Here is an 11,955-nt window from a genome sequence, read left to right as displayed (position 1 = left end):
TGGTTGCAATTATTCGTTTTATACGATGGAAACGCTGTTGTATTTATATCGTATTTTATGCTTCTGTCGTCTACTTCTAAGGACCTAACTATTCGATCTGGTGGAGCAACGCCCTAGAGTGAATCCTAGGTTGCTCGGAATGTAGAAATGACCATAACTTTCACACTGGTTGCAATTATTCGTTTTATACGATGGAAACGCTGTTGTATTTATATTGTACTTTATGCCTCTGGCGTTGACTTCTAAGGCTGTAGCTATTAGATGTGGTGGAGCAACGCCCTAGCGTGACGCCTAGGGTGCTCGGAACGTAGAAATGACCATTACTTACACACTGGTTGCAATTATTCGTTTTATACGATGGAAAAGCTGTTGTATTTATATCGTATTTTATGCTTCTGGCGTTGACTTCTTAGGCCGTAACTATTCGATCTGGTGGAGCAACGCCCTGGAGTGAAACCTAGGTTGCCCGGAACGTAGAATTGGCCATCACTTTCGAACTGGTTGCAATTGCTCCTGTTATATGATGTAATCACTGTTGTATTCTTTTTGCATTTTATGGTTCGGGCGTTGACTTGTAAGGCCCTAACTATTCAATCTGTTGGAGCAACGCCCTAGGCTGAAGCCTAGGTTGCTCGGAAAGTAGAAATGACCATAAGTTTCATACTGGTTGCAATTATTCGTTTTATACGATGGAAAAACTGTTGTATTTATATTGTATTTTATGCATCTGGCGTTGACTTCTAAGGCACTAACTATTCGATCTGGTAGTGCAACGCAATAGAGTGAATCCTAGGTTGCCCGGAACGTAGAATTGGCCATCACTTTCAAACTGGTTGCAATTATTCCTGTTATATGATGGAAACACTGTTGTATTTTTTTTGCATTTGATGCTTCTGGCGTTGACTTCTAAGGCCCTAACTATTCAATCTGTTGGAGCAATGCCCTAGGGTGAAGCCTAGGTTGCCCGGAACGTAGAAATGACCATAGCTTTCACACTGGTTGCAATTATTCGTTTTACACGATGGAAAAGCTGTTGTATTTATATCGTATTTTATGCTTCTGGCGTTGACTTCTTAGGCCCTAACTATTCGATCTGGTGGAACAACGCCCTAGAGTGAAGCCTAGGTTGCCCGGAACGTAGAAATGACCATAACTTTTACACTGGTAGCAATTATTCGTTTTATACAATGGAAAAACTGTTCTATTTATTTTGTATTTAATGCCTCGGGCGTTGGCTTCTAAGGCCCTAACTGTTTGATCTGGTGGAGGAACGCCCTGGAGTGAGGCCTAGGTTGCCCGGAACGTAGAAATGACCATAACTTTCACACGGGTTGCAATTATTCCTGTTATAGGGTGGAAAGACTGTTGTATTTTTATTGTAATTTATACTTCAGGCGGTGACTTCTGAGGCCGTAGCTATTCGATGTGGTGGGTGAACGCCATAGAGTGACGCCTATGGTGCTCGGAACGTAGAAATGACCATTACTTTCACACTGGTTGCAATTATTCCTGTTATATGATGGAAACACTGTTGTATTTTTATTGCATTTTATGCTTCGGGCCTTGACTTCTAAGGCCCTATCTATTCAATCTGTTGGAGCAACGCCCCCGGGTGAAGCCTAGGTTGCTCGGAAAGTAGAAATGTCCATAAGTTTCATACTGGTTGCAATTATTCGTTTTATACGATGGAAACGCTGTTGTATTTATATCGTATTTTATGCTTCTGTCGTCTACTTCTAAGGACCTAACTATTCGATCTGGTGGAGCAACGCCCTAGAGTGAATCCTAGGTTGCTCGGAATGTAGAAATGACCATAACTTTCACACTGGTTGCAATTATTCGTTTTATACGATGGAAACGCTGTTGTATTTATATTGTACTTTATGCCTCTGGCGTTGACTTCTAAGGCTGTAGCTATTAGATGTGGTGGAGCAAAGCCATAGAGTGACGCCTATGGTGCTCGGAACGTAGAAATGACCATTACTTTCACACTGGTTGCAATTATTCCTGTTATATGATGGAAACACTGTTGTATTTTTATTGCATTTTATGCTTCGGGCCTTGACTTCTAAGGCCCTAACTATTCAATCTGTTGGAGCAACGCCCCAGGGTGAAGCCTAGGTTGCTCGGAAAGTAGAAATGTCCATAAGTTTCATACTGGTTGCAATTATTCGTTTTATGCGATGGAAAAACTGTTGTATTTATATTGTATTTTATGCTTCTGGCGTTGACTTCTAAGGCACTAACTATTCGATCTGGTGGAGCAACGCCCTAGAGTGAAGCCTAGGTTGCCCGGAACGTAGAATTGGCCATCACTTTCAAACTGGTTGCAATTATTCCTGTTATATGATGGAAACACTGTTGTATTTTTATTGCATTTTATGCTTCGGGCCTTGACTTCTAAGGCCCTAACTATTCAATCTGTTGGAGCAACGCCCTAGGGTGTAGCCTAGGTTGCTCGGAAAGTAGAAATGACCATAAGTTTCATACTGGTTGCAATAATTCGTTTTATACGATGGAAAAACTGTTGTATTTATATTGTATTTTATGCTTCTGGCGTTGACTTCTAAGGCCCTAGCTGTTCGATCTAGTCCAGCAACGCCCTAGAGTGACGCCTAGGGTGGCCGGAACGTAGAAATGACCATTACTTTCACACTGGTTCAATTATTCGTTTTATACGATGGAAAAGCGGTTGTATTTATATCGTATTTTATGCTTCTGGCGTTGACTTCTTAGGCCCTAACTATTCGGTCTGGTGGAACAACGCCGTAGAGTGAAGCCTAGGTTGCCCGGAACGTAGAAATGACCATTACTTTCACACTGTTTGCAAATATACATTATATACGATGGAAAAGCAGTTGTATTTATATTGTATTTTATGCTTCTGGCGTTGACTTCTTACGACCTAACTATTTAATCTGGTAGAGCACCGCCCTCGAGTGGAGCATAGGTTGCCCGGAACGTAGAACATACCATTACCTTCACACTGGTTACAATTATTCCTGTTATACGATGGAAAAACTGTATCATCTTTATTGTATTTTATGCTTCTGGCGTTGACTCCTAAGGCCCTAACTATTCAATCTGTTGGAGCAATGGCCTAGGGTGAAGCCTAGGTTGCCCGGAACGTAGAAATGACCATAACTTTCACACTGGTTGCAATTATTCGTTTTATACGATGGAAAAGTTATTGTATTTAAATCGTATTTTATGCTTCTGGCGTTGACTTCTTAGGCCCTAACTATTCGATCTGGTCGAACAACGCCCTAGAGTGAAGCCTAGGTTGCCTGGAACGTAGAAGTGACCATAACTTTCACACTGGTTGCTGTTATTCGTTTTATGCGATGGAAAAACTGTTATATTTATATTGTATTTTATGCTTCTGGCGTTGCCTTCTTAGGCCCTAGCTATTCGATCTGGTGGAACAACGCCCTACAGTAAAGCCTAGGTTGCCCGGAACGTAGAAATGACCATAACTTTCACACTGGTTGCTATTATTCGTTTTATACGATGGAAAGACTGCTATATTTATATTGTATTTTATACTTCAGGCGGTGACTTCTGAGGCCGTAGCTATTCGATGTGGTGGATGAACGCCATAGAGTGACGCCTAGGTTGCCCGGAACGTATAAATGACCATAACTTTCACACTGGTTGCAATTATTCGTTTTATACGATGGAAAAGCTGTTGTATTTATATTGTATTTTATGCATCTGGCGTTGACTTCTAAGGCACTAACTATTCGACATGGTGGAGCAACGCAATAGAGTGAAGCCTAGGTTGCCCGGAACGTAGAATTGGCCATCACTTTCAAACTGGTTGCAATTATTCCTGTTATATGGTGGAAACACTGTTGTATTTTTATTGCATTTTATGCTTCGGGCGTTGACTTCTAAGGCGCTAACTATTCAATCAGTTGGAGCAACGCCCTACGGTGAAGCCTAGGTTGCTCGGAAAGTGGAAATGACCATAGCTTTCACGCTGGTTGCAATTATTCGTTTTATACGATGGAGAAACTGTTGTATTTATATCGTATTTTATGCTTCTGGCGTTGACTTCTTAGGCCCTAACAATTCGATCTGGTGGAACAACGCCCTAGAGTGAAGCCTAGGTTGCCCGGAACGTAGAAATGACCATAACTTTTACACTGGTAGCAATTATTCGTTTTATACAATGGAAAAACTGTTCTATTTATTTTGTATTTAATGCCTCGGGCGTTGGCTTCTAAGGCCCTAACTGTTTGACCTGGTGGAGCAACGCCCTGGAGTGAGGCCTAGGTTGCCCGGAACGTAGAAATGACCATAACTTTCACACTGGTTGCTATTATTCGTTTTATACGATGGACAAACTGTTGTACTTATATTGTATTTTATTCTTCTGGCGTTGACCTCTTAGGCCCTAACCATTCGATCTGGTGGAACAACGCCCTAGAGTGAAGCCTAGGTTGCCCGGAACATGGAAATGACCATTACTTTCACACTGTTTGCAAATATACATTATATACGATGGAAAAGCTGTTGTATTTTTTTTGCATTTTATGGTTCGGGCGCTGACTTCTTACGACCTAACTATTTAATCTGGTAGAGCACCGGCCTAGAGTGAAGCATAGGTTGCCCGGAACGTAGAACATACCATTACCTTCACACTGGTTACAATTATTCCTGTTATACGATGGAAAAACTGTTGCATCTTTATTGTATTTTATGCTTCTGGCGTTGACTTCTAAGGCCCTAACTATTCAATCTGTTGGAGCAATGCCCTAGGGTGAAGCCTAGGCTGCTTGGAACGTAGAAATCTCCATAACTTTCACACTGGTTGCAATTATTCGTTTTATACGATGGAAAAGCAGTTGTATTTATATCGTATTTTATGCTTCTGGCGTTGACTTCTTAGGCCGTAACTATGCGGTCTGGTGGAGCAACGCCCTGGAGTTAAACCTAGGTTGCCCGGAACGTAGAATTGGCCATCACTTTCAAACTGGTTGCAATTATTCGTTTTATACGATGGAAAAGCTGTTGTATTTATATCGTATTTTATGCTTCTGGCGTTGACTTCTTAGGCCGTAACTATTCGGTCTGGTGGAGCAACGCCCTGGAGTGAAACCTAGGTTGCCCGGAACGTAGAATTGGCCATCACTTTCACACGGGTTGCAATTATTCGTTTTATACGATGGAAAGCTGTTGCATCATTATTGTATTTTATTCATCTGGGGTTGACATCTAAGGCCGTAGCTATTAGATGTGGTGGAACAACGCCCTAGGTTGAAGCCTAGGTTGCCCGGAACGTAGAAATGACCATAACTTTTACACCGGTAGCAATAATTCGTTTTATACAATGGAAAAACCGTTCTATTTATTTGGTATTTTATGCTTCGGGCGTTGACTTCTAAGCTCCTAACTATTCAATGTGTTGGAGCAACGCCCTAGGGTGAAGCCTAGGTTGCCCGGAAAGTTTAAATGACCATAACTTTCACACTGGTTGCAATTATTCGTTTTATACGATGGAAACGCTGTGGCATCTTTATTGTATTTTATTCATCTGGGGTTGACTTCTAATTCCGTAGCTATTAGATGTGGTGGAGCAACGCCCTAGGGTGACGCCTAGGTTGCCCGGAACGGAGAAATGACCATTACTTTCACAATGTTTGCAATTATACAATTTATACGATGGAAGAACTGTTGGACTTATATTGTATTTTATTCTTCTGGCGTTGACCTCATAGGCCCTACACCATTCGATCTGGTGGAACAACGCCCTAGAGTGAAGCCTAGGTTGCCCGGAACATGGAAATGACCATTACCTTCACACTGTTTGCAAATATACATTATATACGATGGAAAAGCAGTTGTATTTATTTTGTATTTTATGCTTCTGGCGTTGACTTCTTACGACCTAACTATTTAATCTGGTAGAGCACCGCCCTAGAGTGGAGCATAGGTTGCCCGGAACGTAGAACATACCATTACCTTCACACTGGTTACAATTATTCCTGTTATACGATGGAAAAACTGTATCATCTTTATTGTATTTTATGCTTCTGGCGTTGACTCCTAAGGCCCTAACTATTCAATCTGTTGGAGCAATGGCCTAGGGTGAAGCCTAGGTTGCCCGGAACGTAGAAATGACCATAACTTTCACACTGGTTGCAATTATTCGTTTTATACGATGGAAAAGTTATTGTATTTAAATCGTATTTTATGCTTCTGGCGTTGACTTCTTAGGCCCTAACTATTCGATCTGGTCGAACAACGCCCTAGAGTGAAGCCTAGGTTGCCTGGAACGTAGAAGTGACCATAACTTTCACACTGGTTGCTGTTATTCGTTTTATGCGATGGAAAAACTGTTATATTTATATTGTATTTTATGCTTCTGGCGTTGCCTTCTTAGGCCCTAGCTATTCGATCTGGTGGAACAACGCCCTACAGTAAAGCCTAGGTTGCCCGGAACGTAGAAATGACCATAACTTTCACACTGGTTGCTATTATTCGCTTTATACGATGGAAAGACTGCTATATTTATATTGCATTTTATGCTTCTGGCGTTGACTTCTTAGGCACTAACTATTCGATCTGGTGGAACAACGCCCTAGAGTGAAGCCTAGGTTGCCTGGATCGTACAAATGACCATCACTTTCACACGGGTTGCAATTATTCCTGTTATAGGGTGGAAAGACTGTTGTATTTTTATTGTATTTTATACTTCAGGCGGTGACTTCTGAGGCCGCAGCTATTCGATGTGGTGGATGAACGCCATAGAGTGACGCCTAGGTTGCCCGGAACGTATAAATGACCATAACTTTCACACTGGTTGCAATTATTCGTTTTATACGATGGAAAAGCTGTTGTATTTATATTGTATTTTATGCATCTGGCGTTGACTTCTAAGGCACTAACTATTCGACATGGTGGAGCAACGCAATAGAGTGAAGCCTAGGTTGCCCGGAACGTAGAATTGGCCATCACTTTCAAACTGGTTGCAATTATTCCTGTTATATGGTGGAAACACTGTTGTATTTTTATTGCATTTTATGCTTCGGGCGCTGACTTCTAAGGCGCTAACTATTCAATCAGTTGGAGCAACGCCCTACGGTGAAGCCTAGGTTGCTCGGAAAGTTGAAATGACCATAAGTTTCATACTGGTTGCAATTATTCGTTTTATACGATGGAAAAACTGTTGTATTTATATTGTGTTTTATGCTTCTGGCGTTCACTTCCTAGGCCCTAACTATTCGATCTGGTGGAACAACGCCCTCGGGTGAAGCCTAGGTTGCCCGGAACGTAGAAATGACCATAACTTTTACACCGGTAGCAATAATTCGTTTTATACAATGGAAAAACCGTTCTATTTATTTGGTATTTTATGCTTCGGGCGTTGACTTCTAAGCTCCTAACTATTCAATGTGTTGGAGCAACGCCCTAGGGTGAAGCCTAGGTTGCCCGGAAAGTATAAATGACCATAACTTTCACACTGGTTGCAATTATTCGTTTTATACGATGGAAAAGCTGTGGCATCTTTATTGTATTTTATTCATCTGGGGTTGACTTCTAATTCCGTAGCTATTAGATGTGGTGGAGCAACGCCCTAGGGTGACGCCTAGGTTGCCCGGAACGTAGAAGTGACCATTACTTTCACAATGTTTGCAATTATACAATTTATACGATGGAAAAACTGTTGGACTTATATTGTATTTTATTCTTCTGGCGTTGACATCTTAGGCCCTACACCATTCGATCTGGTGGAACAACGCCCTAGAGTGAAGCCTAGGTTGCCCGGAACATGGAAATGACCATTACCTTCACACTGTTTGCAAATATACATTATATACGATGGAAAAGCTGTTGTATTTATATTGTATTTTATGCTTCTGGCGTTGACTTCTTACGACCTAACTATTTAATCTGGTAGAGCACCGCTCTAGAGCGGAGCATAGGTTGCCCGGAACGTAGAACATACCATTACCTTCACACTGGTTACAATTATTCCTGTTATACGATGGAAAAACTGTTGCATCTTTATTGTATTTTATGCTTCTGGCGTTGACTCCTAAGGCCCTAACTATTCAATCTGTTGGAGCAATGGCCTAGGGTGAAGCCTAGGTTGCCCGGAACGTAGAAATGACCATAACTTTCACACTGGTTGCAATTATTCGTTGTATACGATGGAAAAGTTGTTGTATTTAAATCGTATTTTATGCTTCTGGCGTTGACTTCTTAGGCCCTAACTATTCGATCTGGTGGAACAACGCCCTAGAGTGAAGCCTAGGTTGCCTGGAACGTTGAAATGACCATAACTTTCACACTGGTTGCTATTATTCGTTTTTATGCGATGGAAAAACTGTTATATTTATATTGTATTTTATGCTTCTGGCGTTGCATTCTTAGGCCCTAGCTATTCGATCTGGTGGAACAACGCCCTAGAGTGAAGGCTAGGTTGCCTGGAACGTAGAAATGACCATCACTTTCACACGGGTTGCAATTATTCCTGTTATAGGATGGAAAGACTGTTGTATTTATATTGTATTTTATGCTTCTGGCATTCACTTCCTAGGCCCTAACTATTCGATCTGGTGGAACAACGCCCTCGCGTGAAGCCTAGGTTGCCCGGAACGTAGAAATGACCATAACTTTTACACTGGTAGCAATTATTCGTTTTATACAATGGAAAAACTGTTCTATTTATTTTGTATTTAATGCTTCGGGCGTTGGCTTCTAAGGCCCTAACTGTTTGATCTGGTGGAGCAACGCCCTAGAGTGAAGCCTAGGTTGCCCGGAACGTAGAAATGACCATAACTTTCACACTGGTTGCTATTATTCGTTTTATACGATGGAAAGACTGTTATATTTATATTGCATTTTATGCTTCTGGCGTTGACTTCTTAGGCCCTAACTATTCGATCTGGTGGAACAACGCCCTAGAGTGAAGCCTAGGTTGCCTGGATCGTACAAATGACCATCACTTTCACACGGGTTGCAATTATCCCTGTTATAGGGTGGAAAGACTGTTGTATTTTTATTGTATTTTATACTTCAGGCGGTGACTTCTGAGGCCGTAGCTATTCGATGTGGTGGATGAACGCCATAGAGTGACGCCTAGGGTGCCCGGAACGTAGAAATGACCATAACTTTCACACTGGTTGCAATTATTCGTTTTATACGATGGAAAAGCTGTTGTATTTATATTGTATTTTATGCATCTGGCGTTGACTTCTAAGGCATTAACTATTCGACATGGTGGAGCAACGCAATAGAGTGAAGCCTAGGTTGCCCGGAACGTAGAATTGGCCATCACTTTCAAACTGGATGCAATTATTCCTGTTATATGATGGAAACACTGTTGTATTTTCATTGCATTTGATTGTTCGGGCGTTGACTTCTAAGGCCCGAACTATTCAACCTGTTGGAGCAACGCCCTAGGGTGAAGCCTAGGTTGCTCGGAAAGTAGAGATGACCATAAGTTTCATACTGGTTGCAATTATTCGTTTTATACGATGGAAAATCTGTTGTATTTATAATGTATTATATGACTCTGGCGTTGACTTCTAAGGCACTAACTATTCGATCTGGTGGAGCAACGCCCTAGAGTGAAGCCTAGGTTGCCCGGAACGTAGAATTGGCCATCACTTTCAAACTGGTTGCAATTATTCCTGTTATATGATGGAAACACTGTTGTATTTTTATTGCATTTTATGCTTCGGGCGTTGACTTCTAAGGCGCTAACGATTCAATCTGTTGGAGCAACGCCCTACGGTGAAGCCTAGGTTGCTCGGAAAGTGGAAATGACCATAAGTTTCATACTGGTTGCAATTATTCGTTTTACACGATGGGAAAACTGTTGTATTTATATTGTATTTTATGCTTCTGGCGTTGACTTCTAAGGCCCTAGCTGTTCGTTCTAGTGGAGCAACGCCTTAGAGCGACGCCTAGGGTGCTCGGAACGTAGAAATGACCATTACTTTCACACTGGTTGCAATTATTCGTTTTATACGATGGAAAAGCTGTTGTATTTATATCGTATTTTATGCTTCTGGCGTTGACTTCTTAGGCCGTAACTACTCGGTCTGGTGGAGCAACGCCCTGGAGTGAAACCTAGGTTGCCGGGAACGTAGAATTGGCCATCACTTTCACACGGGTTGCAATTATTCGTTTTATACGATGGAAAAGCTGTTGCATCATTATTGTATTTTATTCATCTGGGGTTGACATCTAAGGCCGTAGCTATTAGATGTGGTGGAACAACGCCCTAGGGTGAAGCCTAGGTTGCCCGGAACGTAGAAATGACCATAGCTTTCACACTGGTTGCAATTATTCGTTTTACACGATGGAAAAGCTGTTGTATTTATATCGTATTTTATGCTTCTGGCGTTGACTTCTTAGGCCCTAACTATTCGATCTGGTGGAACAACGCCCTAGAGTGAAGCCTAGGTTGCCCGGAACGTAGAAATGACCATAACTTTTACACTGGTAGCAATTATTCGTTTTATACAATGGAAAAACTGTTCTATTTATTTTGTATTTAATGCCTCGGGCGTTGGCTTCTAAGGCCCTAACTGTTTGACCTGGTGGAGCAACGCCCTGGAGTGAGGCCTAGGTTGCCCGGAACGTAGAAATGACCATAACTTTCACACTGGTTGCTATTATTCGTTTTATACGATGGAAAGACTGTTATATTTATATTGCATTTTATGCTTCTGGCGTTGACTTCTTAGGCCCTAACTATTCGATCTAGTGGAACAACGCCCTAGAGTGGAGCCTAGTTTGCCTGGAAAGTAGAAATGATCATCACTTTCACACGGGTTGCAATTATTCCTGTTATAGGGTGGAAAGACTGTTGTATTTTTATTGTAATTTATACTTCAGGCGGTGACTTCTGAGGCCGTAGCTATTCGATGTGGTGGATGAACGCCATAGAGTGACGCCTAGGTTGCCCGGAACGTAGAAATGATCATTACTTTTACACTGGTTGCAATTATTCGTTTTATACGATGGAAAAGCGGTTGTATTTATATCGTATTTTATGCTTCTGGCGTCGACTTCTTAGGCCCTAACTATTCGATCTGGTGGAACAACGCCCTAGAGTGAAGCCTAGGTTGCCCGGAACGTAGAAATGACCATAACTTTAACACTGGTAGCAATTATTCGTTTTATACAATGGAAAAACTGTTCCATTTATTTTGTATTTAATGCTTCGGGCGTTGGCTTCTAAGGCCCTAACTGTTTGATCTGGTGGAGCAACGCCCTGGAGTGAAGCCAAGGTTGCCCGGAACGTAGAAATGACCATAACTTTCACACTGGTTGCAATTATTCGTTTTATACGAAAGAAAAGCTGTTGTATTTATATCGTATTTTATGCTTCTGGCGTTGACTTCTTAGGCCGTAACTACTCGGTCTGGTGGAGCAACGCCCTGGAGTGAAACCTAGGTTGCCCGGAACGTAGAATTGGCCATCACTTTCAAACTGGTTGCAATTATTCCTGTTATATGATGGAAACTCTGTTGTATTTTTTTTGCATTTTATGGTTCGGGCGTTGACTTCTAAGGCCCTAACTATTCAATCTGTTGGAGCAACGCCCTAGGGTGAACGCTAGGTTGCTAGGAAAGTAGAAATGATCATAAGTTTCTTACTGGTTGCAATTATTCGTTTTATACGATGGAAAAACTGTTGTATTTATATTGTATTTTATGCTTCTGGCGTTGACTTCTTAGGCCCTAACTATTCGATCTGGTGGAACAACGCCCTAGAGTGAAGCCTAGATTGCCTGGAACGTAGAAATGGCCATCACTTTCACACGGGTTGCAATTATTCGTTTTATACGATGGAAAAGCTGTTGCATCATTATTGTATTTTATTCATCTGGGGTTGACATCTAAGGCCGTAGCTATAAGATGTGGTGGAACAACGCCCTAGGGTGAAGCCTAGGTTGCCCGGAACATAGAAATGACCATAACTTTTACACCG

This window comes from Calliopsis andreniformis, chromosome 11 (assembly GCF_051401765.1).
Source record: "Calliopsis andreniformis isolate RMS-2024a chromosome 11, iyCalAndr_principal, whole genome shotgun sequence".
NCBI lineage: Eukaryota > Metazoa > Arthropoda > Insecta > Hymenoptera > Andrenidae > Calliopsis > Calliopsis andreniformis.
Note: the sequence above shows the minus strand (reverse complement) of the source record.